General features: G+C 43.9%; 3 pseudogenes; 2 read left to right on the top strand and 1 right to left on the bottom strand.

The window, feature by feature from the left end:
* The first annotated feature begins 1,075 nt into the window (after positions 1-1,075).
* LOC131177578 (cytochrome c oxidase subunit 1-like) lies at positions 1,076-2,265 on the top strand (annotated as a pseudogene).
* On the top strand, positions 2,198-3,822 carry LOC131177580 (cytochrome c oxidase subunit 1-like; annotated as a pseudogene).
* A 2,937-nt stretch (positions 3,823-6,759) lies between these two features.
* The window catches only part of LOC131177579 (NADH-ubiquinone oxidoreductase chain 5-like), a 6,159-nt pseudogene continuing 4,995 nt past the window's right edge, over positions 6,760-7,923 (bottom strand).

Genomic DNA, 7,923 nt, shown 5'->3' with positions numbered 1-7,923 from the left:
AGGCATCAATGGTAGCATCAGCGGTTCAGAAGTGCAGTGGGTAGCAATAATTCAAAATGAGGGTTCCAAACCTGGCTTTATCTTTCGCTTGAGACTGGGCCCAACTTCGTACTCCGTACAAGCAGCAGGAGTGGACTATAAAGAAAGGTATTCTAGGCGAAGTATGCAGCTTAGTTTCGTAGCTCCCTTTGCCAGGTTTTTAAATATCTGGTTCGAAAGAGCCTGGAGAGTCAAGCCCTCGGTATCATTGAAAACTTGTGAGCCCGGTCAAGTCAACTACTTTTTTATTTTCAGCAGGGTGAGAAGTAGGAATAAGATCTCAGTCAACTATCTGATGGTTTTCGTGGAGGGTCTTTCACCAAACGCGATAATACGCCCAGGGTAGACCACGACCAGCTCTAGGTTGGTTTCGATCTAAAGCCGAAACCAGAAGCATGTTGGGGACATAACTGTCCCTAGCTCACTGGGGGGTAACGCGCTCCGGGGAGACTGATTAGACGTTGAGCGGAACCGGTCTATGCTTGGGATGGGGAATCGGACAGGAAACAATATGGACTGATCGCTTGGAGCATGAGAAAGGTCGATCTCAATTGCTTAACACCATGTAATCGATCAATGTGAAGAAGCAGGGACCGAAGAGATAGAAAAAGGGAAGACACGCCAATCGACCCGAATAGATAGCCTGTGGGAGAATCGGTGCACCCAACCTCAAGATAAGAAGAAAAGGCCGCTTCGGATGCCCTCCCTTTCGCCTCTTCCCACAAGAAATGACGTAAGTAGTAGGTAGTGCCTTTTTTGGCTAGTTACGAGAACTCAACAGTTGAGACGACTCGACTCGTATCAAGAGTAAAAGCTACTGACTAGCTTTAGAGCACATGGCAATTGGTACTACTTCGCTATCGGTCACCGTTAAGGACGATTCGGCTTGTGTTCATCGAATTGAATTGACGTAAGAGAAGAAAAGCAAAGAAGGAGCTTTCTATTTGGGTCCACTCGATGAGTATCCCTTGAATTTACGTTCAAAATTGTAAACAGTCGAATGCGCTCTTTTCATCCAACTCGAAATCTCGTAAGAGAAGCAAAAGAATGTTACGCCCAAAAATCCCATTTCTTTCTTGGTTGGCCTAACCCAACCGGTGATTTCCGACAAGTCTTTCTTCATTTTATAACAATAAATTTTTAGAGCAAGAAAGCAGAACCGAAAGAAAATAATATTCAATTTCTATGACAAATCTGGTCCGATGGCTGTTCTCCACTAACCACAAGGATATAGGGACTTTATATTTCATCTTCGGTGCCATTGCTGGAGTGATGGGCACATGCTTCTCAGTACTGATTCGTATGGAATTAGCACGACCGGGCGATCAAATTCTTGGTGGGAATCATCAACTTTATAATGTTTTAATAACGGCTCACGCTTTTTTATGATCTTTTTTATGGTTATGCCGGCGATGATAGGTGGATCTGGTAATTGGTCTGTTCCGATTCTGATAGGTGCACCTGACATGGCATTTCCACGATTAAATAATATTTCATTCTGGTTGTTGCCACCAAGTCTCTTACTCCTATTAAGCTCAGCCTTAGTGGAAGTGGGTAGCGGCACTGGGTGGACGGTCTATCCGCCCTTAAGTGGTATTACCAGCCATTCTGGAGGAGCAGTTGATTCAGCAATTTCTAGTCTTCATCTATCTGGTGTTTCATCCATTTTAGGTTCTATCAATTTTATAACAACTATCTCCAACATGCGTGGACCTGGAATGACTATGCATAGATCAAAACTATTTGTGAGGTCCGTTCTAGTGACAGCATTCCCACTTTTATTATCACTTCCGGTACTGGCAGGGCAATTACCATGTTATTAACCGATCGAAACTTTAATACAACCTTTTTTGATCCCGCTGGAGGGGGAGACCCCATATTATACCAGCATCTCTTTTGGTTCTTCGGTTTTAAATGGCCCTTTTCAGATGAAAATCTGAATACGCATTGCGCTGTATGCTGGGACTGTCTGCTTAATGGTACTCCTACTATGTGAATAAGTGGTTTTCTAGTAAAACCCCGATCTAGTAAAAATGGAGTATCTAAGACACAATCAGCAGGTAACCAACGACATAAAAGCAGTCTAGTAGGAACCTCAGAGACTACATGCGCAACAACTTATCCTAAATCCTTCTGTGGTGGCTAGCTGGAATTATCGATGGTGATGGAAGTATTCAAGTTAGTAAACAAGGATATACTTCTCTTGAAATTACTATAGGACTTGAAGATCTACCACTACTACGATATATCCAACATATGCTTGGTGGAAGTATTAAAATGCGATCAGGTGCTAAAGCTTATCGTTATCGACTACATAATAAACTTGGTATGATTAAACTAATGAATTGTATTAATGGTCATATTCGACATTCAGCACGACTACTTCAACTACATCGTGTCTGTCAAGTACTGGATATCCCTGTAATTCTACCTATTACACTAGATGCTCAATCAAATTGGTTTGCAGGATTCTTTGATGCTGATGGTACCATTGGTATCGCTATGAAGAATCAACTACCTCAACTAAGTATTCGAGTAACTAATAAACTTCTACAAGATGTAGAGTCTTATAAGGTAGTATTTGGAGGAAATATCTACTTTGATAGTAGTCAAAATGGTTACTATCAATGGTCTGTACAAAGTCGAAAAGATGTTATCATGATGCTAGATTACTTTAAATCAAGTACTTTCCGAAGTCATAAATCACGACGATTCTTCCTTATTGAGGAATATTACAGTCTTTACGATCTCAAAGCATTTAAACCTGACAGTATTCACCATAAAGCATGGCTAGCTTTCCTAGACAAATGGAATAAGTTGATGATATAGTCCACCTTTCTTCTATTCATCCGCAACTATTAGTAGAAGAGAAGCACCCTGAAGTTTACATTCTAATTCTGCCGGGATCCGGTATCATAAGTCATATCGTTTCGACTTTTTCGGGAAAACCGGTTTTCGGGTATCTAGGCATGGTTTATGCCATGATCAGTATAGGTGTTCTTGGATTTCTTGTTTGGGCTCATCATATGTTTACTGTGGGCTTAGACGTTGATACCCGTGCCTACTTCACCGCAGCTACCATGATCATAGCTGTCCCCACTGGAATCAAAATCTTTAGTTGGATCGCTACCATGTGGGGGGGTTCGATACAATACAAAACACCCATGTTATTTGCTGTAGGGTTCATCTTTTTGTTCACCATAGGAGGACTCACTGGAATAGTCCCGGCAAATTCTGGGCTAGACATTGCTCTACATGATACTTATTATGTGGTTGCACATTTCCATTATGTACTTTCTATGGGAGCCGTTTTTGCTTTATTTGCAGGATTTCACTATTGGGTGGGTAAAATCTTTGGTCGGACATACCCTGAAACTTTAGGTCAAATCCATTTTTGGATCACTTTTTTCGGGGTTAATCCGACCTTCTTTCCCATGCATTTCTTAGGGCTTTCGGGTATGCCACGTCGCATTCCAGATTATCCAGATGCTTACGCTGGATGGAATGCCCTTAGCAGTTTTGGCTCTTATATATCCGTAGTTGGGATTCGTCGTTTCTTCGTGGTCGTAACAATCACTTCAAGCAGTGGAAATAACAAAAGATGTGCTCCAAGTCCTTGGGCTGTTGAACAGAATCCAACCACACTGGAATGGATGGTACAAAGTCCTCCAGCTTTTCATACTTTTGGAGAACTTCCAGCTATCAAGGAGACGAAAAGCTATGTGAAGTAAAAGAAGAAAAGGTCGCCGACTGCTACTAAGAACCTAACAGAACTTTTCAAAATGTGGGTTCTAAAACCACTTGTGTAGGTCGGGGTTGAGAATTGGAGGGCCGACGAGGCTAGGGCCCTATTTTCCAGCAATGACCGGTCAAGGTCAATCAAAGTGGGGATTCACAGATGATTCTAGATCTTAACAAATCTGATCACCATCTATAGAAGGATGGAACGGCGGATTGATCATCGACTCAAGCACGTATTGCCAGCTTCACATTCTAACATGTCCCCTGAAAGGTCAACAAAGAGCGCCCCCCTCCACACTAAACCGAAAAACCTGACCCCTTGAGCTGAACCAACAAAGCATTCCATTGAATGAAGCCCACTTCCCTCCTAGAAAGCCACTTTCGGGGGAGAACTCTTGCTCACAGGCTCCCTGAAACCAAGAGACAAGACAGAAGATGCATAAGATGCAGAGGATACTATGGATTCAGAGTGAGCCTCTATCCTATGTCTAGGAGTAGAGAAGAGAGCACCTTCAACCGACAAAGCACTTATTTTCTGCTCTTCCTGCTTGGCCAAGAAGTGTTAAACGGAACCTTCTTCAAAAATTTCTCTAAAGGTGGATACTGGAACTACTGGTCTGCTGCTTTGACTTTTTCTTTTTTCCAAAAACTTTGAAAGCAAAGAAACTCAGCTTCTTGCAGGTCCCAATAAGCGGGTAACTAAGGTCTACTCGTCAAGTAAAGCCTCACTTTTTCAGCGAAGACCAGAACCGATTCAATCAATGCGACTTCGTCCCACCAGTCGAAAAGGAAGGAATATTCTGAGGCGGGCAAGGAAGGCTAGTCCAGAAACTGCTAGCTGTCGACGAGGAGGAGTCAACTAGCGATGCCAGCTTCTGAAAGATTATGATTTTAATAAATATTTCCTTCCAAGACCAGTTCTTCAAGTTTTGGAGTTCCAGTTTGCATTAATGAATCCAGCTGGAAAGACCTACACCTACTATCCTTTATCAAACCTTCCCCTTTTCATAATAATAAGGTAAGCTTGGGTTCCAAACGATATGCGGTCTCGCTATTCTTTGTTTGCATTCAAAGGTCTTGTGCCTGCGCTATCGAGTCCCGTGCCTAACTTCCAAAGAATGAATCAATGAATATGGTAGAGGAGCGAAAGTGACCGGCGGCGGTGTAGAGCTATAAGGAGCGAAGACCACACACACCGGCTGATGGAGGGCGGGATCGCATTCACTTGTTTGCCGCCCGACTCCATAGTAACAAAGTGGAAAGTAGGCCCGCCCCCATAACCACACGCGAAGGGTAACGAGATTCAACTGGATGGTCACGCTTCTTCGAGAACGGTTTTTCCCTCAATTTGAAAGCTGGTTCCGTGAGTCCAAAAACGCCTAGCCCAAAAGATGATTTTCCTCTTCCTCACATCGATGTTCTGGTGGACAACACCGCTGGACATGGGATGCTGTCCTTTACTTTATGGATGCTTTCTATTGATATAACCAGATCAAGATGGCCGAGGAAGACCGAGAGAAAACGGCGTTTATCACCATATCAGATAGGAGGGCACGTTCTGTTACAAGGTGATGCCGTTTGGTCTAAAGAATGCCGGGGCGACGTACCAGCGAGCCATGACTGCGCTGTTTCATGATATGAAACACAAGGAAATGGAGGTCTATGTCGATGACATGATCGCCAAGTCTTGGGCTAAAGAAGACCGTGAATTTGAAGAAAGTGTTTGACAGATTGCGGAAATACAGTCTTCGAATTCATCCGCAAAAGCATATAAAGCCGGGAGGAGGTTTGGTGCTTCGTCAGGTAAGCTACTCGGGTTCATTGTCAGCAGAAGAGAAATCGAAGTCGACCTGCAAAAGCCAAAGCAATTATCGACATGCCGGTACCAAAGACAGAGAAAGAAATCAGGGCTTTTTTTGGGCAGGCTACAATACATCAGCAAGTTCATTGCCCAGCCCACACCCATCTGTGAGCCGATCTTTAAACTGCTCAGAAAGAAGACCCCGCCTTTCCTTTCAGAAAAGATAGACACAAGGAACGAGGATTGCCAAAACAAAAGGCGTTTGACAAAGTGAAGAAATATCTACTCAATCCTCCCCGCCAACGCCTGGTCGACCTCTCCTGATGTATCTGTCAGTAATGAAAGCATCCATGAGTTTTGTCCTTGGTCAGCACGATGAAACGGGTAGGAAGGAAAGAGCCATTTACTATCTCAGCAAGAAGTTCACTGATTATGAGACAAGGTATACTGTTCTAGAAAAGACCTGTTGTGCTCTTACATGGGCCTCGAAACGCCTACGCCACTACATGTTGAACTATACGACCATGCTGATTGCAAGGATGGACCCGCTGAAGTATCTCTTTGAAAAGCCAGCCCTCACGGGCCGTACAGCAAGGTGGCAGATGTTACTCTCAGAGTTCGATATTGTGTACGTCACCCAGAAGCATGAGTAAGGCAAGGGGCAGGCAATAGCAGACCACCTGCGGATCATCCCGTGCCTGACTATGAGCTTTATTTTGGGACGAATTTCCCCGACGAAGCTATTCTATTTGCGGTAGGCGAAGAAGAATACGAAACTCCTCATGATTGGCAAATGTTCTTTGATGGTGCAGTAAATCAGAACGGAAATGGAGTTGGAGCAGCCCCTTTCTACATGCTATCTTAAAGCTCGCCAAAAGGAGCCCATATTCCCATAGCTGTCAAGTTGAGGTTCTTTTGCACAAACAATATCGCAGAATATTCTGCGTGTATTACAGGCGCTTCTTTGAAGCGCCCTCGACTTGAGAATCAAGAAGATTGATGTATATAGAGATTCGTCACTTATCATCTTTCAGACAACTGGTGATTGGAAAACCAAAGATCAGAAGCTCATTCCCTACCATCACAGTATCTGGAAGATATCAGCCTAAAGTAAAGTTCAGACGGATTACCTTCAATTATCTGTCGAGTACGAAGAATCAGTTTGCTGACACATTAGCCACACTAGCTTCCATGATCAGTAGAAGGTGTTGATATCCGAGTCGACGAATCGGATATCAATCAGTGTGAAGAAGAGTCATGCGAGGACTAATCAAGCACAGCTAAATAGTAGTCATGTCCACAAGGAAAGGAAGAAAGATCGTCAACGCTTCCAACGTCCGTAGGAACTAAGTCGGAAGTTGGGCCGGAACTAGAGGAGTTGTTAAACCCCATTTCCTGTATACCTCTCTGAATCCTTAGTTTTCGGAGCAGTAGAGACTCACGCTTTAGCCGCTTCATCTGAAGGAGGGCTTACAGAAGTCACAGCACCAGAAAGTGACAATAGGCAAATCAACATAAATGCAAGAAAAAGAGGAAACTGTACATCAAGCCCTGTATAGCGAGACAGAGAAAAGAAATGAATGGTACCCCTCCGCCCCTTACTATTAAAAAAATAACCAGACGTTGCGATCAGATGTAAGAGAGAAGTTCGTTTAGGAGCCACCACATACGTTTACTCTTGAATTAATTCGTGAGATTTGCGATCGCTCTTCTTTCCCCCCGCCTCGCTGGTCCTCCAAATCCTCTTGAGTATTCAAGGAAAAATTGTTTGATCATTCAATGGATCAAGCAAGATGTTGATTTCTCTTTTCAAATCAAGGTCTTCTTCGAAAGAAGCAGAGTTAGCCGAGTAGCTCGAGCAAGGAGTTTTTTAAAAGCTGAAAAACAGAAGACTGGGGCCCTTTACAAATTACAAAAAATCTGGGAAACCAGAAACGGAATACCTAGGTCGCAAGGCAAGGGAGGACGGAACCCCACTTCGACTCACCAAGGAGAAGGTAAGTACTTTTATATCGTTTCTTCTGAAGTGATATAGATCAATGCCTGGACTGGGGGGCGTCGGCCCACGGGAAAACGTTTGCAGATGCGACCATGAATCGAACCAGATCGAAACATTCAGCTGTCGACGGACAAACTTTGCCGAAACGTCGACCGAAAGATGGCCAAGCCCCGGTTCCCAGGGTTAGAGTATTCCCTATTATGAGCCTACTCAGATCAGAACTAAACTAATTGATTCTCTTTCGCCTATCGGCCGGCCGGCTTGTTGCAACCTTCGCATTTCCTGCTGAGATCCCAAGTCTCCAAGTGGGCCCTCTTGGCCACCCGCGACCTTGGCTTTTTAG

Source organism: Hevea brasiliensis, unplaced genomic scaffold, assembly GCF_030052815.1.
Source record: "Hevea brasiliensis isolate MT/VB/25A 57/8 unplaced genomic scaffold, ASM3005281v1 Scaf591, whole genome shotgun sequence".
In the NCBI taxonomy this organism is placed as follows: Eukaryota; Viridiplantae; Streptophyta; class Magnoliopsida; order Malpighiales; family Euphorbiaceae; genus Hevea; species Hevea brasiliensis.
This window is presented reverse-complemented; position numbering and strand designations above follow the sequence as displayed.